The 23986-nt window shown below is 41.2% G+C and overlaps 1 protein-coding gene across 6 annotated transcripts in view; it reads right to left on the bottom strand.

The window, feature by feature from the left end:
• Positions 1 to 23986, bottom strand: part of SLC16A7 (solute carrier family 16 member 7) — a 107248-nt gene that overhangs the window by 74368 nt on the left and 8894 nt on the right. The window contains exon 1 of one of the 6 annotated variants that reach the window (XM_088652250.1): positions 714 to 9748. The exons of 4 other annotated variants lie outside the window; for them this stretch is intronic. The gene's annotated coding sequence lies outside the window, so the exon portion shown is untranslated. Of the gene's footprint in view, positions 1 to 713; positions 9749 to 23986 lie in introns of those variants that run through there. One more of the 6 variants, XM_088652248.1, reaches the window with a different exon arrangement.

The raw sequence follows: 23986 nt of genomic DNA, 5'->3' as shown, positions 1-23986 counted from the left end.
TGGGACTGGGGTTGCTAGAAGAAAGTCAAAGGGTCTAGGCCTTCTAGGGCCTCCATTTGAAACCACCCCATCTTACTTTACCAGTATTTTGCAGCACCCCATGTTGGAAGACAGTGGTCGGCTGCCATCAAGTACATTTCCACTCACAACCATCATCTTAAAGGCCTGGGGGATCTTTTCATGGGCTTGTTGATCACCGTCATTATACAAAGTTAGACCCATGGCTACTGTCAGCTCATGTGTCATGTCTCCGAGGAGGAGTCCATAGATACACAGCTCTCCAAAGCTGCTCATTTGGGATGCCTCGTGAGAGTAGACTAAGTATGTCACACAAAACAATGGGCTGATACTCAGAGTAGGCCCATTGAAATTCATAGACATTACAGTACACCATTAATTTCAATGAGTCTACTTGGAGTAGAACATAGCTGGATGCAACTCAATACCCGCCCCACAAAAAAGCCTTTTCTTCTTCATATCAACAAGCAACAAACAGTTCAACAGCAAAATAACATTTTTTCTTGTTACAAAGACAACAGAAGATTCTTTTTCATTCCCTTATTTCTGACACCAAGAACTGCAAATTGCAATTCTGACCCCATTAAGTACCAACCTTTACCTTAGCCCCAATCTTCATAATTTCTGCACACCATTGTTTTTTCCCAACTGTGAAATGTACATTTTAGAGGAAGTTTCATATTAATGGCACGTACCTGTTGGATAAGCCTCTCTGCTAACAACTATTTCCCAAGGCTTACTGTACCCGCAATCTATGAACAGCGTTATGGGACTTTTCCAATTTTGCGTAATAGCAAGTCTAGCCACAACCTAACATAAAGCGTTCAGAAAGACACCTCCAGTTTCTGACTGGGTACAATTTGTTTAGCTCTCCTTTATTCAGTGAGAGCGAACAGTGTGCTAGAATGTTTCCAAGGTTTATAAATAGAAATTAATAAACCTGCTGAAAGCTCCTCTTGAACTTGTTGGCAGGGAAGGAGTTCTACTAACATGTTAGGAAAGACTTCCATTGCAATCTCATTGAATGCATTTCTCTTAGTCATATGGCATTCCAGCCACCACAAGCTTTGACCATCAGTTGACCTGGAGAAGGTCAAGCTGATATAAGTGAGAAGGGTTGCTATGAGACAGTCATATGTACTACTGAAATATTATTTGAAAACTCTGAGCTTCTGCTTCTAATTAAGGAGGAACAACTAAGTTTTTGCTCAGATGCTACTTGCAGGCTGAATCTAGACTTATTCATACTTAGTGGGCACCCATGGAAATCAATTGGACATTTCCTAATTATACATTTCCCAATTATTTTATTTCCAATTACAATATTAAGAGGCACAAATGTTTCTTCACAATGTGTTCACAAGCCTCTAGTAAACCAAATTTCATATTTCAGCGGCTAGTCTTGAACCCTATTGTTCTTTTTCAGAGTGTCTTTGACTTGGAGGCACAAGATGACATTAAAAATGTCCCAGGGAGTCATTGTAACCTCTCCCAGACAGCCACAGAACACTTCCAGTTGTCCTAGAAGCAGACAAGATGCTGTTAATCTCTCCCTGGAAATTTTATAATGGCAACAAAAATCCATTACTGAGGAACCTTGGGCATCAATTTCAATTTGTACATATCTCCTTCTCTTCCTTTCCCTCCCAGTGCTTTCCTTCATGTTCACGGTTTGAGTTACCATGTGTGCATCATCCTGACCAATCCCCAGAAGTGCCCTGCCTCAAAGCAAACTGAGAAAACTCTTAAACTGAAATGGCACCTAAAACTGATCTCCCCACCTTTCTTTATCATTATCAGGTATTCCCTACCCACTTGACCCATAAGATTCTACAAATGTGGTTTCATTACTACAAAGGAGGAAAAGAAAGATTAATTGTTGCTAGATTTTGTGGTTTTTTTGGACAATTGTTTAGGGGAAATGTCACTTTAGAAACTCTTACAGCAAGTGTATGCAAGAAGAAATAGCAGAAAGAAAATACCATTTTTGTTTCCTGGTTTTCTGAGGCAAGATTTCTGCTAGTTTCATTTGGGGTTAACAAAGCTTACATTCTTTTGAAACACTTTTTTTTGTTACCCCCTTTCTTATTCTGGGTACATTTTGGCAAAATATAAACGTAATAAATGAAGTCTGAAGAAACCAGTACCAAGAGCGGGAAAATTATAATGCAGTTCCCTCAAGTGAAAATGTAGAACAATGCACACTAAAATTAAAATTGCAACAAGCCCATAAAAATCTCTCAGGAACATTTGTCATCGGAGAGCTGGAGGAGCGTTTGTGTCAGAATGAAGGTGTAATGAACTTTAAAAAGCCAGTTATGAGGGCTCTCTCAGTTCTCTCTCTATTTTCCCCCCAGAATAAAATGCCCAGATACAAGTTGGGAATTATTTGCAGACTAGGTAATAGCAAACTCCCATGCAGCAAGTTTTAATGACTATGACCCAAATTTTGAAAGGAAAATAGGGGACTGTAGATGTGTGAACTGCTCTTTGGTCGACCTGCTCAATGCAAAATGGCATTTGAGAATAAAGTGTTTTCTGTATACGAGGTGTTTAAACTTTCCTCATTTTGCATTGACCTTTCCTGGTGGATTTTAACACAGGGGCAACAGTGGTTTGACCAGAAATAACTGAGCAAAGCATGTCTTTTACCTCTTTCTCAAGCCTTTTTTTTGTCTGCATCTATCTATGCGTTTTGTGTATGTTTATAAACTTCATGGCTGGTGTTCAGTCACCTGGTTGCTGTTGTTTTTAAATACTCCTATTTTCAGCCAACAAACAGGAAGATGATTTGTGTACATTTATGTACCGCTTCATAGCCAAATTCCTAAGTATGCAAACCGCATACATAAAAACACAGTAAGGTTATTAAAAAGAGAAAAGTCTATATGCAACATGATAAGCAAAAATACATTAGTAATAACAGATAAGGCGCCAATTAAATTTCAGTGCATAATAAAGCAGAGCAGTGTGATGAATCTTATGAGCAAGGAAAAGCCTGCTTAAATAGATGGATCTTCAGAAGGCATTTTAAGCTTGCCCCAATTTCTGCCTCACAAAAGGGATGTGGAAGGGCATTCCAATAATAATATGAAGAGAGCCTGTCGTCATAGCAAAACCTCTGACCCCTGACTTGACGGAACATGGGCCTTCACCAGCCTGTGAAATCAATGGGTTGGGGCCTCCTGACACGACTAAGCTATTGACCATGGAAATGTTGACATTCCCTCTCCTTATCACTTGACCTCTCCCTTCCATGCCTGTCTGAAATGGCTCCACTTCTTAAAGTGCCATGTGTTGAGTTGTATCTCTGAAAGCCTCTGGGTCAAAAATTGACTTGGGCAGTGGACAAGTGGCTGCATGCTTCCTTCCATCATGGTTCTCCAGGTATTGGATGGTAACCATGATCTGGTTTATTGACTTACAGACCCGATTGCCACCTGTTTGGATGTTGCCTAGTTTATAACATGCAGGGCACGCAGTCTGGGAGGTTGCCTTGAGATACATAGGGGCTCTATCTCCTTTCCTCTCTGATACTTCATATACTGTCCTTTCTCCCTTCAGTTGTTGCCTGCAGTGACATTAGAAGCACCAGAGCTAACAGACAGGGGGCATATCCCTGGCAGATTTGTGGCAGGTATTGCCTTCAGTGATAGTGTTGATCTGCTATGCCATGGCAACCATTTCCCTCTTGCCTTAATCCTCCATGTACAAATGGACACAGATTTTCAACAAAGTTTGTTATAGCTGCAACAGAGACACACTTATTCAAAACTACATAAAAGACTGAAGTAAAAAACCTGCCTGCTCACAATGAACGGTACATTTTCATGTGAAATCTATGATTTAGGGAGGGCACACACAGAGAGAGAAGAATCTGAAGACCACTATTCTTTGAAGTGGGGAGCCGCCTTCTTGCTCAGATGCATCCTCTAAAAGCAATAGTTATTTAGAAAATTCAAATTATTTTTATTGGTTCAACCCTGAAGCATTTTCAGTAGGCGAGAGTTACTAGATTTTGAGAACAAGTAAAGTAGTAAGAACCATTGCCTCACATAATAACGTAGCACAAATGGAACCTACAAAGTTGACAGTTTAAATCCTATCTTTTTCAGCAAAGCCCATTTGATCTCTCTTTCCTCCCTTCCTCTTTCCCTACTGCAATGTTGTCATCTAAAGTAAAAATAATATAATTAACTCAGAAACAACTTGGGTGATTTCTACTTCAGGCTACACAAATAAAAGGCAAGTCAGAACAATGGTATTTTCTTTTAAAGCTTTTCAGTGAGTTTACTTTGTTCTTTTTGAAAGCATTCATAATATTATTCTAAATGCTGTTTCCATACTAGATGTTCTCTGCATGTGTAGGAAGACAAACTTAATTGTCCAGAATTCCTTTCAAGAAATAAGAAAATGAAGTGAACATATAGTAAGTGAATTCACGGAAGATTTATTTCCAAGATAGTGTGTTTGGGATTATAGGCTTAAATGCAAAATGGAGGCATAAGATTTGGGTAGTTTCAATTTTAAAAAGAACAAACAAGGGAAAGCAGCATTATGGCTTTAATTCTCTCCTACGATATAGGTTGTTTGCCACTAAATTTATGGCAACTAAACTTAAGCATTGTCATGTTTTACATGTGACTATATATATCATGGCATTGAAAGATTCTGGGACATATCTGGCCATGCCCTTTTGTGAATGGAATGGCTCCTTCCATTATGCAAGGGGTTCCCAGCCAGCAGATGTTGCTGCTGGAGGAGAGGAGACCTTCATAGATCTCTCCATACAAACACCCCCAGGAAAAACCTTGGGGATAAAACAGGGGCTGCAAGAAGCTGCAGGAATCAGTAAAAAATCACCTCCACTCTTCTTCCATCAAAAGTGTCCTATTAGTAGAGTTCCACTATTGGCAAGTCTGGATCCATATGCCATTTAAAACTTTTTGTTCTCTCTCACATCATTTGTGATGCCCCATTCACTGGGAGCCTGAGCATTCAAAGCATATGCCCCATTGTATATGCAACTCTACACTAATCCTTTCTTGGAAAACTTGTTCTGACATTACCCTACCTATGTGCTTCCCTGGGGGTGCCCTGTGAGCACATAGACAACCTCAGTTTCAAACAGGAATATTTTTTCTGCAAAAGAATCACATGCTTTCTCCAGTTCATCCCATCTTGCTTTCCTGTTTGTGTTTCCGCAGTTTTTGGATACTCTTGGTTTCCTGATCATTTTTATCTCCCTGCTTCCTTGCATTGTAATAGGAGATCAAAAATGGATTGTCAGACACAATGTCAGTACCATAAAACCAACCACATTCTTATTATTCTAGTGTGGTTTTATGGCACAGTGTGCTCTTGCTTATCCCACCCACCTTACATCCCAATGTGTCTGATACTAAGTGGGTCAAGCAAGACGTTTCCTTCCTCTGAGGCTACCCAGGAGGAACTGAAAAATGCCACAAAACTAAGTCTCTTGTTCTCTCTCTCTCTCTCTCTCTCTCTCTCTCTCTCTCTCTCTCTCTCTCTCTCTCTCTCTCTCTGTTTGACAAAACTGGAAGGTATCCTGGCAAGTCAATTTGTGTGCTACTTTTAAAGCAACTTTTCAGGAACCACTAAGAGCATAAGGAATACTAAACACAGACACAGGCTTTGGGGATCTTATAGGTTCTACTTAAAGCTGAAGGAATATCAATGGCTACTAGCCGCAATAGATCTGTTCCACCTTCATTGTGAGAGTTAGTATGTCTTTGAATACCAATTGCTGGGAATCACAGATGCAGAGAGTGCAGTTGCACTCAAATTCTTCTTGCTCACTACCTTGGTGGACTTTTGGCTTGATCTAGCAGGCTCATCTTACCCTAATATATTCAGGGACACTTAAGAATGTAAGAGGTGCCTGGCTGGATCTGACCAAGATCCTGCAAGAATGCCAATGTCTTAACTGTATCCTTCTCCGAATGATCAACAATTTATTTGTAATCTCTAGAACTCAACATTCACCTGGAACTCTGGTATGTTTTATAACTGCTTTGCATCTGAAGAGGACATCTGTTCAAATGGCATGCTCTGTGCTAATATTTTGAAGATTACTCAATAAGGACAGCAGGTCCAACTGTATAACTTTCTGTCAGTGGTACAAACATGACCATGTTAGGATTCTCATATATATACATTCCCAGCCTGTATATGACCTGCAAGAGATGCTTCTTGGTGGTTGCACCCCAGTTATGGAATATCTCCCCCCAAAAAAGTTTTACTAGCACCTATATTATGCTGTTTTCAAGGCCAAGTGAATTTAACTTTTTTATTCAACAAGGCCTTTTAGTTTCAGTTATATGTTTTTATTTTATTTTTTAAAAAAATGTAAAGGCATGAAATGCTTTCTCTTGCTGGTTTTTCCTGTTAATTTTATGCTGGTCTGTTTTTATGCTGCTTTTTGGTAACATTTTATAGTGGATGTTGTGTTTTTGCATTGATATGGCTTTCTGGATGATATTATATTGCTTATATTTCTGTAAGAGGACTTGGCCCGATGGGTGGTCTAGAAGTGAAATAAAGATGATGCATTGAAGCACGGTGGATTTCTGGCCAATCTCTTTTGCAGCACCCTCAAAAGCTGTTAGTAAGCATGCTATAATGAAAGTGTACAGTTTGGTCGCCAAAGTGATATGAAATTGTGTGCTGCCAAAACAAATGCAACTTCTAAAACACCCACCCACCCCCCTTTTAAAAGACCTAAGATAAATGTTTTTGAATAATTTTGTTTGCCTCAGAAGCACACATGGATATCTGGATTAGGGAAATAACTGTGGTCTTGACAGAAATAATATCAGGTGTCTCACCTTGAGATGTATCCATTTAACAAGGCAATCCATGCTTATAAAAGTTGGACTATTTCATAAAAGATTATTCATTTCTGATGTCCTGCATTATGAGTCTCTCTTTTTTCTTATTCTGCGAAACCATTCAACATCTTTCTTGGATGCTGTTTCAAGCACATCCAGCTCTTTAGTCGGGTCTCTTTTATTGCCACTTGTCCTCATTCCTGTCTCTTTCACTTTATAGTTCCACTTTTTGTCCTCACCTTGAAATCCAGCATAAATTTTGCTTTACAATCCTCGTTTTTCCTTTTTTCGCTTGCCTAGTCTATCCATTTCCCCCCTTTCCATCCAGCATGCATTAATTAAATTCTCCACCCACTCGGTTTCACTTAATGTACAAATACGTTGACTAAATCTAGTCTGGAAGGAGTCTCAATATGCATAACAATGGATAATTGCCCAGATTATTGCTATCTACAGATGTACACAAACTGGCAATGCAATCCTACACGCCTACTCATTTAATTCAAGGGAGTTTACTCCCAGTTAAGAGAGAATTGGATTACACCCTAAGGCTCCAGGTAAGAGAGAATTGGATTATACCCTAAGGCTCCATTCCTATATGATCTGGGTTTAAACATCATGAAGATCCATAGAACTTACTTCTAAGTATGCATGTTTGTATGCACTGTGAAAAGTATACTGTCAATTGCTATATTTGTAAAATAGTAATAATAAATGGTTTTGCATTTAAAATCAAAATACTGCTTTAAGTTATGAAAAGTTGTTCCATGTGTAACTGGTAACATCATACAGCACAACAATTGACCCTAAATAAATGTTTAATAGTAGGAAAAGTGGTAATTTGAGCAAGTTTCAACAGTACAGTATATAAATCGCTGAAATGAAGAAGCTCCACTGCTTGCAACATAAAATTCTGAATACTTCTCTCTGACTCTCACAGTTTAAACAAAGTCCCTGACTAATTCATGGAAATCAGCAATGTCTTAATAGGTCATGAAATAAACTAAAGTTCAGCCTAATCTCAGGAATCAACAAATAAGGAATAAAGCAAATCCCCTGCCTAACTAGTGAATTTTCAAGCTCATTTGTCAAATCTGCAAAATAACCACAGCCCTTTGTGAATTATGCAGACATTTCATCATTGTAGCAGGTAGCGTTTCATTAATTACTCAAAGGTATTGCCAATTTGATGAAACAGGTAGAGGTTGATTAATTTTTAGAGGGGTTTTTTTTTCTTTTAGCTGCATAAGTGATTAGCTTTCAGGAAAATTGCTAGGCTCTCTAATTTAGGCAAAGGCTTTGGTGAACTGATAAATCAGGCAAACACAGTCAGCTGAAAGAAGGAATAAATATATAGATTGAGTCCCAAATGAAACCGTATCACAAGAATATAAAAAAAAATTTTTCCTTAAAAAAAATTAAGAACTTGGAAAAATTCATAACCAGGCCTTTCACATACTCTTCAAATTATTCATGAAAAGGTTTCCATCATCACCTGTAACACAGTAAAATTGTTGCATTTGTTATGTTGAAATGACTAGGAATACATCTGATTTTGAAAAGGCTGGGGCTAGAGGTATGTAAACACATTTACTCAGGAGTAAGCCCCACTAAATTCAATAGAACTTACGCTCACATAAGTTTCTACAGAGTTGCAGCCTAAAAGTCCTAACATACATGCGATACATGCAGTTAAACAATTGCAGCAACATGCTAGCACAATGCAAAACAACCCATAATCATTTCATTACTGCTAATTATTAATATTCATTATTATGGTCCAACATTGTCTGCTTTCTTTAAGTAAAACTGGAAGAGAAAGTGGTGAATTACCTGGTAGAAGACCTCTGTCCAAAGACAATAATTAACTCTCCTGGCTATAGAAACTTTAGTATGAGCATTTAAAGCCCTTTTGTAATCCTGATTGGTCAGTGATAAAGCATGCTGTTTGTTTATTTTAGGCAACCAATTGAAAACTGAAAAGGCATCTCAGACTACTTAGGTGCAGAAAGTTACAAGGACTTCTTTTTAAACCCTTTAGTTGTACTTCACAGAGATAATGGCCATTTATTAAAAGCACTGAAATATTATATTTTTAATGAATGAAACACTACCCTTGTTTAGAAGAGTGATAGTCACAATTCTATGATATATATTTGCAGGAGTGACTCAACTATAAAATAATATTCAGTCCACAAAGCAATGATGCTGCATGTGGAAGTGACACAGAAAACCATTTTTATAACCTCAGAAATGCAGCTGTAAAATCAAAATTATGTTTCCTTATATAAGCGACATGACATCCTCCAGCGTTGCAAGGTCTCAAGCAGGGTAGCATTTATTTGGGGGAATTTAGCAGCTTCTTGGGTCAGACTTTATCAGAAAACTAGACCATCTTTTTCCAGACCAGACTTTGTGCATTAAGAGGGTCAGAAGCAAGTCTTATTATGTGTCATGGATTTTGGTATAAAGGAAAGGTGTGCTAGTGTGAGAGAAGCAGAGGTGATTTTTTTGCAGATTCTTCCTTCCCGCTACAGCCTCCCTGTACCCCTCTCATACAATTGTCCATGTTGTTTGGAAGGCTCCCTAAACTCTCTGAACAGATGTAGGGGAGGGACAGGGACTGCAGTTAGGAGTTAACATTTCCCTGCTTTCTCTCTCCCCCCCCCCCACTATTGTCACAGTCTATATCAAGCCCTGCACAATTTACATAGGATAGAAAGCCAATATGCTACTGGACTGAATTTACCATTAGTGTACAAAGCCCCTACACAAATCGCCACTAACATATCTGAAGACTTGCCTTAGTTTCTCTAGATCGGCGCATTCACTACAGTCATCCACATCCTTGTGGTGCCACAATAAAAGGTTTGTTTTGAGGCGGCTTGGGTTGGGTCCTTCAGCACTGGGGCATCAACCAGCCTTGTGGAAGACAAGTTAGAAAAGACCCAACATGGTATACATGTCATAACATACTGATGCAAATGTTCACTTTTACAGGCTTTCCCAGAAAGATGAGTTGACTTTTATAATGATTTTGAATGTACAGTGGTACCTCTACTTATGAATAACTCTACTTACAAATGTTTCTACTTACGAATGGAGCTCCGTCCGCCATCTTGGATGCGGTTTAGATAGGATTTTTTCTACTTACGAATTTTTAGATAGGGTTGCTACGACTTATGAATTTTTCCTCCCAATGCATTCCTATTGGATTCGACTTACAATTTTTTTCAACCTACAAATGTGCGTTCGGAATGCATTAAATTCGTAAGTAGAGGTACTACTGCACTAACTGTCTTGTTAGCTGCTTTGTTTTTCAGCCGGCAACCTTCATATTTCAAAACACTAGATCAGGCATCCCCAAACTTTGGCCCTCCAGATGTTTTGGACTACAATTCCCATCATCCCTGACCACTGGGTCCTGTTAGCTAGGGATCATGGGAGTTGTAGGCGAAAACATCTGGAGGGCCGCAGTTTGGGGATGCCTGCACTAGCTAATCCCCTAGTATGATGGTGGTTATTTTACCACCATATCCTTCTTAGCTGTTCATCTTCTAACTTGTTAATTGCCCCTTTTCTACTAATAAACTGTCCTGGAGGTGAAAAAGGAATATAGGATACATGCCAAATAGGATACATGCTACATTGAACCTTCCAAACATATATGATGGATATGATACCAGAGATCCTCCTTCGTGGGCAGCTGTTGCCATTACATGTTCCCCACTCCCTTATCATATAGCAGTAAAAAGGGCATTCTGCTTTTATAACACCCCCAGTTTGGTTTTCAAACTGTAATGCTACTTTACTACTGTGAGCCTACATTCCAATGGAATCTTACCACCAGGGGAAATGGATTAACAGGACAGGACTAGTTTTTAAGGGGAATTCCTAACAGGCTCGGTCTTGTAGCCTAGGTACTGGCACAAACTTGGGCTTAGAAGCGCAGTGCAGAATGAAGTGTCCTCGCTAACCAGTCCGAGTCATCTGGGGACAGAGAAAGAAGGGAAGATTCCAACTGCACCCTGCCTGCTTCTGTGCATCCAGGATCGCTGTTTAGAAGCAACAGTGATTTATACTCCCTAGTGTGTACATGCAAAGTTATGCTGGGCAAAGACAAGAGCAGTTTTTCGAGACAGGATCTGTGTGTGCAGAAGCATAGCTTCCGAAATGATTGCAGCCTGCTTGGTGTGGCCTCTGGCTTTCCTCAGGATCTCTGTATCAGAAGAGAGAAGAGATCCATCCATGGCATGTATGCTGCAGTTGAGAGATCAGGGTCTCTTGGCAACTTCAAGACCCCACTTATTTGGGGCCCAGCTGGAAGCTTTTAAGACATCCAGTAGTTACAGAATCCATTTCTGAGCATGGAAATGTCATGGAAAATCTTTCCCTTGAACTTGGGTGGTGAGTGCAACAGAGGCTTGCAAACCTGGGTGAAGAAAACAACAACCTTGCAATAGAAACTAAAGGAGTGTCTTGATTGAGAAAGAATCCCTTTCTCAGTCTCTCATTATTTTTTTCAAAAAAGAGGGGGGAAAAGGATGCAACTGTCACTGAACAAAGAACTTTTTAATGAATTATTTGCATAGCTCCAACACATACAGTTGAAGATTTATTAGCTTAGATAACAGCGGCATGCCAGAATTAAGTAATAATAAGACAGGGGTACCAGAATTATTTAATGGTTGCATGCTTGACTGTGTTAAGTAGGACAAAGGTTAAAGCTTAAATGGTAGAGAACATTTTATTTTTCCAGTGTTATGTGATCATAAGATAAATCTCCTTAGGGCATCCAGTATAATTATTATGATTATAAAAGCACAGAATTGTCAGGGTGGAGAGGACTATATAAGGAAATCATGTCAGAAATAACACAAAATCACAGCACAGAGCTCAGCGGGCTCCTCTGTTTACAACAATGGACGCATTCCTTAACAGTGTTCATTCGTGGAAGTCATTCCCAAGCCCTATTTATGCAAAGTCCTGCTTACCACCTACTAGATACTTAACCTTTGCCCCATATTAAACAAGTGGTACCAGGGATGTTATTCCAGCATAATGACCCTGAATTTAACAGGAATCCAGATAGCAAGCCACCACATATTATCAAAACAACACGCCACGGGCCTCTGCAACAGACCTTTAACCCACCCACCCCACTATCCTGAAAGTACTGCAAACCATTGACCTGCAAGCTTGACAACATCCCCAAATACTGTCAGAGAGAAGCCCATAAGCTTGCATCACAGAGGGCCAGGTATTTTGAGAGGTAAGGCAGAAGGTGTCAGAATCTGCTGTTTCGAGTCAAAACCAATTCATAACAATACGCAGCATCTCTTGTCAACCAAAAAGCTCATCATGTTACCCAGACATTGGCTGTGTCCTGGCTGAAGTTTTAGATGACAGGTGATAGTCAATAAGAAGGGAGTTTCAATCAACCAATCAGAATGAATTCAATGGAGGCTACAGTGTAAGTCCTGGACTGAACTCACAGGTGGGTGAGAAATAAAGCAGAAAGACGGACAGACAGTCATGAAACAGAAATCTTAGAATATATGTATCTTGCTCAGAGTGTCTTCTACCTTTCGGGGTATGGCTTATATTCCTTGAATGCTTAAAAATCCTGCTACGGCTTATTTTATGGCTACGTCTTATTTTTTGGGGAGAAACAGGGTATATATTGAGATCTCTTTTTAGTGGTGTCTCCAATGACCTGCTGCTCAGTGGAATCAGCTACTGGGTCTGACTTACCGTAGCTCAGCACTACAAGTCTTCTGAATGCTAGACTTTGAACGTTCAGTCAGTGAACTGTTTCCGTTCATTCATTCATCATCATTATTATTTTTTAAAAAATCTTGATTAAACAAAAAGGTCCCACAATGAGCACAGCAGCAGATCTTAAATTTTGTTTTTGTTTTTTAGCAGTCAAAAAACTTGTAAATTGTTTCTGCACAATTACTTTCAAAAACCGTAAGCAGCAGGCACCATTTTAAAAGAAGCTTTCCCCTTCTATGACATACATCGGGGGACATTTCTTCAAAGCTAGTGCCTGATGTGATGTGCCCCTGCATCATCTAAAAACAAAGAAAGCCTTTTTCTTCGTCAGACTTATTGTTTTATTCAGATGAAAAATTGGGTGGATAAAACGGATCAAGAAACTGACTGAATTAAATTTATGGATTTAATCCAACTAAAGGACAAAGGAAGAACCAACAATAACAGAGAGAGAGAGAGAGAGAGAGAGAGAGAGAGAGAGAGAGAGAGAGAGAGAGAGAGAGAGAGAGAGAGAGAGATGAATATTTGGATCTGATTTGAGATTTATGGGGGTTTCCATTGCAATGTGTTAGTTTAGACTATTTGCAGATGTCACGCTCCCTATTAATCACCTGGTTAATCTAACTGTTAAACCATTGTTTGGCAATCAAACACAAAAGCACAATCTCTTATCTAGCCCTTATCCACTATGCTACTACACCAGCCAGGCATTTGCAGGAATTGACTCCAAGAAAGAACCTGTGGTCTAAACCACTGAGCCTAGGACTTGCTGATCAGAAGGTGGGTGGTTCAAATCCCCACGACGGGGTGAGCTCCCGTTGCTCGGTCCCAGCTCCTGCCAACCTAGCAGTTCAAAAGCACGTCAAAGTGCAAGCAGATAAATACCAGCAGGTACCGCTCCGGCAGGAAGGCAAACGGCATTTCCGTGCACTGCTCTGGTTTCGCCAGAAGTGGCTTAGTTATGCTGGCCACACAACCTGGAAAAACTGTCTGTGGATAAACGTCGGCTCCCTTGGCCAGTAAAGCTAGATGAGCGCCGCAACCCCAGAGTTGTTCACGACTGGACATAACTGTCAGGGGTCCTTTACCTTTACCTTTTTAAAGGACCATATGAATTAAGCTATTTGAAAATTTTCTCTTCTCAGGGTCGTGGCTTCGAGCCCCAAGCTGGGCAAAAACATTCCTGCATTTCAGGGGTTGGACTAGATGACCCTTGTGGTCCCTTCCAACTCTACAATTCTATTACTCTTCTCGTACCAAGGTGCTTCACTATTTCTTTTGTCTCCTTGCCTCCACTTTTGTCCCTTTATGCTTCTAAGAAAAGTCACGCCAGCAGACATGTTCCCTGACACAAAAGGCTCACTCATCCTTAGGCTGCAGAGAGAGAGACAAAGACATTTGAAATAAGGCCGTTTCTTTTCTGGATAGTGAACAGTTTCTGGGGGCTTCCTTCCAGGCAAGAAAGTAGACAGTCCATTTCTCCCCACAGCAGGATCCAAATAAACACGGTTGCAGGTGAGGAAACAAATAGATGGATTCTCTCCTGGCAGAGTCAAAAGAGCAAAACTGTCTCACCCTTGGTGGTAAGAGTTCAGCAAAACACAAGAAGTTCCGTCCTCAGCGGGGCGCATCTCAAGAATTCAAGTCCACCCTTTTAGCAAAACAAACAGTTCCTTTCTCTGGAAGTTGTTAGAGACGGGAGGAAGGGGAAGCCACAAAAGGTTAATGAACTTGGCAGGAGTCAACTAACACAATTGAAATTACCCACTGAAGTAGTGAGAATTGTGAAACCAAGAATCCCAGCTGGCTAGTTCCAGAAAACAGAGTTCTCTTACATCTGAAGAACTACTTGTGGGAAATCCACCCATCCCATCATTTGATCTTGCGCAAGGCTTTGTATAGTCTTAACCCTGGAAATAAGGCAGGGTCTCATCTCCTGTTTCTGTGTTAACTGACACAGAAATGATGAGTATGGGTATGGTTCAGCATTCATCCTCCTTTACTTAATATAGGCCTCCCTACGACAGGCCCCTTCAGAAGACTGAAAAGAAGAGTTTGGGGCCATGCTTGTTTTGTGCACTTTAAAACCAGTGAGCATAATCCAACAGGAAGCTAGATTCCTGTTCATGGGACAACCCACAATGTGACATCGAAAACAGGCAGTGTGTTCCAAGGGATGCATCACATTCAGCCCTAACACTATTGAACTAGTTCTCCCATGTCTACACCAGGAGTAAGAAGAGTTTATGCTTGCTGTTCCTACTTTGCTGTTATTATTTAATAGGACTGGGCAATACCTGGTTTTCAACACTGTAATAGATCACTACCTAAATATCGTGATATACTGGCATATCATGATGTCTCAAATAAGGATGGAGCTATGTAGAGGCATTGGTTGGCTGCATGGTTTTTCCCGCATTGTGATTTTTGCATAGCACACACACACACACACACACACACACACACACACACACACCATGATTCACAATATATTGGCAGGTCAAAAATTATGAAACTGAATGGCCTCGGTCCAGTATACCTGAAGGAGCGTCTCCACCCCCATCGTTCCGCCCGGACACTCAGTTCCAGCACCGAGGGCCTTCTGGCGGTTCCCTCGTTGCGAGAAGCCAAGTTGCAGGGAACCAGGCAGAGGGCCTTCTTGGTAGTGGCACCCGCCCTGTGGAACACCCTCCCATCAGATGCCAAAGAGAGAAACAGCTACCAGATTTTTAGAAGACATCTGAAGGCAGCCCTGTTTAGGGAGGCTTTTAATGTTTAATAGATTACTGTATTTATTTTTCTGTTGGAAGCCGCCCAGAGTGGTTGGGGAAACCCAGCCAGATGGGCGGGGTATAAATAATAAATTATATTATCATCATCATCATCATCATCAAAATATAGACTTCAAACTGGTTTTGGATAATATATCAATTGCACAAAACCTTTGCCCTAATTATTACTAATATTGTTTATTATTGTTACTCCATGCTTGGTACAACAGTAAGACATTAAAAACTAAATTATTCTGAACCTAGGAATTGGAGGACCAGAACCAAATGATGTCCAACAGCTTTGAACACAAAACACCATTCCTGGTCTTTCTAAACTCTCTATCAGCTGTATAATTTGGGGCAGGGCGGTCATTTTGCTGCTGCTATTGTTAAAAAGCTGGGAGATAGGAACCCTTACCAATCCACAGCAAGTCACCCAGGGATATATCAGTAATGTCACCCTCTGCCCAACCCGTTTTATGTAGAAGTGTGTTCTTCTACACACTGATAAATTCTCCTTTTTTTAACCACTAAGTAAGATTACAGACAGGGCAAAAACCTCCATCTCCTCGCACAAACATTTACTTAGCTCATTTCCCCCTGTAAAACATTCAGTGTGTAAACTTTTTAAAGGGGTAAAAGGATTTAAAAGAAATCCGCTGAATATTTGGCCAGTGATTCTTCCAGTGGTGTTGCTGAAATGTTGCGAGAGTATTAAGCAAGGCTTTGGAACTGCAATAGATCCTGGGTTCACCTTCTGCCGATAACTTGTCTCCTTTCAGTCAACTTAAGAGCTCCAGACTGTGCTTTAAGGATTCCCACATGAATCAGCTGATGATATTTCCCAACACTGCAAATATTTCCAATGAGCCTGCTTTACTAGAAATGGTACAAAGAACATTTCTTTATTACTTAATAGAAAACTAGGAGTGATATTCCCCTTCAGTACTACAATCCATACCCAGAAGCAATTCCCACTGAGTTCAATTACACCCAGGTAAATGTGCACAGGATACCAGCCCTCAGGTGTGATCTGAGTCAGGCTTAATTTGAAAGAAAGTTCCTTGGGAACCAGCCATGACGGCCATGTTCCACCTACATTGTCAGAGGCTCTGAATAGTTGCTGCGAATTACAGGATGTTAGAGTGCTGTTTCCCACAGAGTGCATGTTTCCCACAGCAATCTAGTTGGCCACTGTGAGAACATGGTGCTAAACTAGGAGGGCCTTTGGCCTGCTCCAGCAGCCTCTTCTTATGTCCAACACTTTATGGGGCTGTGGGTGAAAGACATACCTTCCAACATTTTTCTGATGAAAATAGGGACGTCCCATTCCACAATGATAATTTTACTATTTATACCCAGCTTACTGCGTTGCCCAACCACTTGGGGCAGCTTCCAACATATATAAAAACATAATAAAACATTAAACATTTTTTTAAAAAACCTTCCCTTTACAGGATTAGGGGACCCAGGTGGCGCTGTGGGTTAAACCACAGAGTCTAGGGCTTGCTGACCAGAAGGTCGGCGGTTCGAATCCCTGCAACGGGGTGAGCTCCCGTTGCTCGGTCCCAGCTCCTGCCCACCTAGCAGTTCGAAAGCACATCAAAGTGCAGGTAGATAAATAGGGACCGCTCTGATGGGAAGGTAAACGGCGTTTCCGTGCGCTGCTCTGGTTCGCCAGAAGCAGCTTTGTCATGCTGGCCACATGACCCGGAAGCTGTCTGCGAACAAACGCCGGCTCCCTCGGCCTATAGAGCGAGATGAGCGCCGCAACCCCAGAGTCGGACACGACTGGACCTTATGGTCAGGGGCCCCTTTACCTTTATACAGGATTACTTTCGAACAGCTCGGGGGTCAGATAACTCCATACCCTCCAACATTTCTCCAATGAAAATAGGGACATCCTAAGGAAAAGTGAGACATTCCAGGATCAAATCAGAAACTGAGGTGGCTTCTCTAAATCAGGGGTGTCCCTGGAAAATAGGGAAACTTGGAGGGTCTGGAAATATCTCTGCTCTCATAGTAGTGGAGACTCTAAAATGTGGCATTGAGTAGTTTAGGTGGCCTTCTTCTTTAACATGTTAACTACTTTATTTAGATTTGACATAAATGTTCCTTTTAATCAGCAGAAGTGAAGCAACAACCTGCATTTCACCTCGCAAATCTGATGAGGCTAACTAAAAGATGCCAGCCAAACTTGCTATTCTCTGCAGTGTGACAGTTGTCTTTGGGTTCTTATAAGAGCACCAGGTGTGCGGCAGGTACAGTTGCGGCTGCAAAGGAACCACCATGAGCTTAGAGTGAACGGTGCTGGGAGCCTTGCTGGTATTGACTGCATTAAGGAGTTCCTCATAAAGGACCCAAGCGCAGCTGAGAAGCAGTTTGGTTTTAAACCACTTCCTCAAATTGCAGGTGTCTGCAGAGGGGGAAATGTATCGCACAGAGGAAATGGTTTCAGTCCAGACCACTTCCTCCAAACAGACTTAACAAGGAATCCCTGTAAAGAGCTGACTGGCAGTTACCACAAGCCCCTCTGAAGGCATGCCCTTTGAAAGCTGTGCCATCAAGAGGTTACTGCGACCACCGATCAGGGGTTACATCAAACTCCTCTGAGCTTTAACAAGCGCCAGTCACCGGACATCATTATGACATCAGGTAACTGACATGGGAGGGTGGGAAAAAGAGGGACCCTACTCCCTACCTGTCCTAGAGCTTTGGTCCTGTTGATCTAGGGAAGTGTTTTTCAAAGCAATGAATTAGACAACTTTTTCCCACACAAAAAAACCTGTTTCACTTTCCCTATCTATTTGTGCTCAGCATTCATCCTCACCTTGTGCAGGGGATGTTCTTCCCTCTTCTTGCCATTCCCTATTGTCTTTCTCCTTTCATAAATTTCTGCTCTCCCCCTCCCACCCCCTTCATTAATGTGCTCATTCATTCGTTCATTCTTTCATTCAGGTTGACAGTGGAGTGAAATGGCTAGTGCCACCATTTCTAAAGTGCTAAGAGTCAGCTTTTAGACAACTTCCTAAGGGACTGGCAGAAGGAACAGAGGAGGGAAACGAGGACAGGAAATCAACTAGGATACAAGCTGTGCTGTGTTCATTTGCATGGAACAGAGTGACACCCGAACTGATTTATGGCAACGATTAGAATAATAATAGATACCTCCTATTTGACCTTTTTTCATAAATGAAGTTCAAAATACTTTATGAGAAGAGATTAATATTATATGGGGGAGAAAACTGCCGTAAGAAACTTGTGATGAGCAGAGCAAAGTACCCAGCCCATTAGAAAGGTGGGGTGAATAAGGAATATGTCACCTGCGTTTATCCTCTGGATTCATCTCTAGGACTAACAACAATTTCAAATCACTCATCAAACAAAATGCAGAATCCTATTGTTTAGTTGTTTAGTGAATAAATTTGCTTTTCAAGGATGCGGCATTTTAGATAGACACAAAGTGAAAATATATAACGTAACACATATTTCAGTGTCGTTAGCTACAGAAATGCATCCAAGCTTTCTCAATTACTCCACTTGTTAGCAGCACACACACAAATTATCCCCAGTAGACGTTTAACCTAGATCTGACTAGGAAAACTATTGGATATATTTGTGTTAAATAAATACATTAAAAGTCTTAAACAATTGCTTTGCAGGCCAATCACAGTAAGCCTGGGGTTGCTGAGGTAGGGGCATGGGAAGCAATAAACAACATTGCAACCTTTGCGGGGAGGGGTCAAACTGGCTACTTTATTGATTACAGATGTAAGTAGCCTTTGGCTATGGCACTGGCTATGCCAGCTTGGTTGCTGGCTGATTATTTCCATCAGGGTCAGTCCTGGGTTAAGGATCCCCATATGATGCACATAAAATATGGATGACCCCTCCAGGATGCCAATTGAGGGGTTCCATGGCCCGTTAGCCCCTTTCTGGGCATATGGACAGAATCCTTCTCCTTGGACTCCATAACCAGGGTGCCCTTATACTTTGATCCTGAGGAGAGGGGGGCATAGCTCCTTCACGCACCCCTAATTAGACTAAGGATGCAACCCAATGCCTTTTCCCACCATGAAGTTGCGGCAATTGCTGCGAAGCAGGTAAAACCTCTAAACAGGCCCATTTGTTCCGCAGGCAAATTCCTCCCCGGCCGCAAATATGGCAACTGAGTCACTCCTCAACAAGGTCATAAACACATACACCACCTGCTTACCTTCAAGGGGAGCCAAATTTATACAGAGTGGGAGGATGGGGTGTCCAATGGGGACTGTTGGAAGGTGATGCAGCTGGCTTTTATAATTTGGAGATGTGGACCTGGGTGGAAACGGACTTTCCCAGATCCATCTCCAAATTCCCACTCCACTGGACTCTGTTTGGTCAATTTAATGTCAAAAGAACTGGGGCCGATGACATTGGGCAGCCAATAGCATGGGAAACTTTTCTCGCCCTTGCCCATAAGTTGCCCACAGCTGCACCAGGAGGAAACTGCCGCCGCTGTCAAGAATGATCTTTCTGTTTCTGTTTTCTATTAGTATTCCAAAACATACAAATAAATCAATAACCCTCAAAACCTATGGGTATCTCCATCCTCTTCCTCCTTCTCCTCCTCCTCCCAGACTATTGTAGAACTTACAATATGAAGATAAATTTGTACCTAGAAATTATGCTTGTAAGCAACAGTTCAAATAGCAGCTTCTAATTTCTCAAACAGGTTCAACGGGGAAACAATTCATTTCTTGTTTACTGTGATTCCTGACATCATTTGAACAACACCAAAAGAACGGCCAAAAGTACATGCTGTTTTACCAGTCATACCAGAATTATTTTTATCAGCTACAGAGTTATTGGTGCTGTCAGACTAACTAAACATCCCCATAAATCTTTCAATTAGATAACTATTAACAAATGGTCAAAAGATTGTTTTTAAAAAAACAAAAATGGTAGACATAAATTGAAAATTCATGACTTCCCTTTTGTTATGGTTTGTTTTTAAAAAAAATTTCCAAACCATGAATGTTTGACCAAAAATCCACTGACATAAACCGAAACATTTCAATTCACTTCAATGTGAACTGAATTGAACCAGGTGTTTGGGTAGATAAATCAGATTACTACATACAGTCAAATCTAAATCTGGCACATGACAAAATTGTCAAAATAATTAGGTTATGGCTCAAAATTTAGGTACAGAATCAAACACAGCAGAACATAAGTAGTTTGATTCTATAATGACTATGTGTAATATCCATTCAGCTAACACCAAAAGGCAAAAAAAAGAGAATTTTACTTTTAACCCAGAGCTGTGTTATTGAGATTCGCCACTCTCTGAATGCCATATTTCTGAATGCAATATTTTTAAAAGTACATACATGCACTTATTAGCATAGATCATGGATATGAAGTCTGAGAAGAAAAGGGATGGAATAATTATGTAGAGATTTTGTACACTAGTGACTCAATCCTTGCATAAAGAGAACATATTGGTAGTCCATACAACTACAGTATTTGGAAAACGATGGTGACCACTTTCTCCACGCTTTCTTGGCACAAAAAGAAATTCAATGGGACTGCCTGCTCCACAGCACAGTAGTCAAGCATCGCCAGTGTATGGCTTTGCTAGGTCTTTCAGAATCCATGGAAAGGGAGCCCTGAAGTCCACTATTGACCACTGCAGGAAAAGCCTGAAGCAGCAGGGAAACAATGTAGGATGTTCCAGCCCCTACTAGATGGAACTGGGCACTTTCCACATGAGACTGAGCACCTGAATGAGTTCCACATGCCTTAAAGCAGAAAAAGAGCAATGCAGTCACATCCTGATACAGTGACATCTGGACCCAGCTCTCCAAAGCTGTATATGAGGCCCAAGGAACACTTGGAAAGCTACTTCAATGGCTAGCTTCCTTTGCCATTTGGGTGCTTTGCAAATGAAGTAGGAAAATGCATGCAAAAGCAGTGCACCGAAAGATACTTGATGGAGGCCAAATTATTATGAAGTTCAAGATGTTTGATGCAACATACTTTGTCCTTTCTGCTACCTACATGTTGCACAATAGAGGATGGGTGATAATGGCTAGCTTCTTGGAAATGCTCAAGTATGCTGAGCCACTGACCAAATGAGATTCAGTCAGATGCATTCGGGTCGGGCAATTCTCTTTCTAAAGTACAGTACCCAGCATGGTGACCTTTCTTGGGTGGTTACAGGTAGGTAGTCATGTTGGCCTGATGTAGTCGAAACAAAGTACAGTGGTGCCTCGACTTACAAATTTATGTAGGTCGGAAAATTTGTAAGTCGGAAAACGCCATTAGAAACGGGATTTCCCATAAGAATGCATTGGGAACGGAAAAATTCGTAAGTCGAAGCAACCCCATCTAAAAATTCGTAAGTCGAAAAAAACCCTGTCCACGGTTTCCGTTCGGATGCCGAGAAATTCGTAAGTCGAGGTACCACTGTAATAAAATTCCTTCCAGTAGCACCTTAGAGACCATCTAAGTTTGTCATTGGTATGAGCTTTCGTGCAGTAATAAGAAAAGGTCAGGAATGCATACTTGGTTGGTAACCTGCAGCAGCGTTTTTAGCTAGATAAATAAGAAAGAGTTTGCAGGGAAACAAAGCCTTTATATGAAGAGTGATTTTTGTCTAAACTGCAAAAACAATTGGCTGGATGTGGTGACCTGAAAGGTTAACAAGGCAGCTCAACAAGAACAACCCAAGGGATCCAATTCACACAACAGGATAGGGGGTGGGAGTGGACAGAGAAGGTCTAATATTCTTCACATTCTTCTTGCCAGCATTAACCTTGTTGAAGAAAGAAAAAATGTCGGACTTATGACCAATATCAAACACCAGACCTAGGTTTTAGAACTAAAAGATTCATTTCCAATTTCAAGCACAATGCCTACTTATGGGCAAAACATTGTGTGCTTATCAATTTATTTAGACCTTTCACTGAGATTGGTGCCATTTGATAATTCCAAATTCCACTAAACATTAGTGTTCAGATTTAGAAGTTGGTGTCTTCCCCTCCTTTGGGCTCCTATGTGGTCTGGCAGAAAATCATTGAACATAAACGTTACTCTTTCTGCTTCAAAGCTTTTTTTGAAACGAGAACACGGCAATAGGTAACAATAAACTTGTTGGGGGGGGGGCTTTTAAAAATAATCACAATAATCTCAGAACAGAAACTTTGGACCACAATGTGCCCTCGTCCCAAAGTTAATGCGAGGCATTTGACTCTTGCATTGTTGACTGCCTGCCTGCCAGCACTTGACATTAAAAGAAGTTTCTAAGCAGCCGCTAAGGTGTTATGCAATTCATGTTGCTATAAACAGTCACCCGAAATAAATTTAAAATCTACCATTATGGAAAAGCAGATATTACTCTCTCAATCTGCCTAATGCTTTTGTTGTGCATGTTTCTGTCCATCCAATTTGCATGGCACTTTTATCACGAGGCAATATTTTCACGAGCAAAACTGTTAAGAGCCCCCTGCTGCAGAAAAATCTCTGGAATAGAGTACTCTGTGCTCAAGCTTGTAATGACACCAGCTGAGGACGATGTGCAGTCCTCTAAACACTTTTATCTCCCCAGCTCTCAATCCTGATCTTCGTCCACTTTCCTGAACAAACCACAGAGACTTACTCTCAAGCAAGCATGGACGGGTTCAAACTGCATGCCTCAACATACAGCTCTATTCCTTTCTAACCAACAAGCCGGCAGAAAAAGGTCTTCAGCAGACGGAGTTCAATGAAATCAAGCACTTTTTTGAGTACTAAAGCAACACTTTCTTGCCTGCATCTCCACTTATGTGCAGAGCTGTTTACAGCCGTGGCACGAACGTGAACTTCTAACTGCACCTGCAGGGCACGAGATCAGGGAATATTAAGGAGCTTTCTGAGCACACCTGGGCTTTGTACCTGGGTTTGCGCAGGAATCAGAGCTCGTAGTTATCCCTGAATAAGTTCACTGTCATCCCTATGTAATGCACACATTTTACACCTCGTATGTATTTTTGAACCTTATTGTCACTGGTATTCCTTGCTTCTGTACTATACGAGAAATTGCAGTTGCATATTGAATTGTCACTGGAAGTCTGTTCCTTGCTTTGTTGTGTAGAAAAGGGGGGCTGCTTACTTTGAAATACAAGAAGGCCATCGTGCAGTTTGTCTGCTCTTTGTGGGATGTAGCAGCTGCTCCCAAGAAGACAGCCAAGCAGTAAATCTATTTGACCAACCACCCCGCACACCATTGCACACACCACTGCCTCGCTGCTTGGCCTCACACTTCTATTGAGAAAACACACTGCACCACTGAGTTTGATGTGTGAGCGCCGTCCCCTTTGCTATCCCAGCTGTTCTTGAATGATAGCATGAAAGAGCTTTCCCTCCTGAGTGTCAACACTCTGACCTTATGTGCTCCAAGTAACATACAGGCTTCTTCAAGTGCCAAGCAAGCCTCCTATGCTAAGACTCCCTTTTAGCAGGCTATGTTGCTTCGTTAAGACACAGCAGTTAGCTGCACTTCAGACTGCACCAGAAAATTCGGGGATAGGGACATACATCCTATTT

The sequence above is a fragment of the Zootoca vivipara genome, chromosome 9 (genome assembly GCF_965207765.1).
Source record: "Zootoca vivipara chromosome 9, rZooViv2.hap1.1, whole genome shotgun sequence".
Lineage (NCBI taxonomy): Eukaryota > Metazoa > Chordata > Lepidosauria > Squamata > Lacertidae > Zootoca > Zootoca vivipara.
This window is presented reverse-complemented; position numbering and strand designations above follow the sequence as displayed.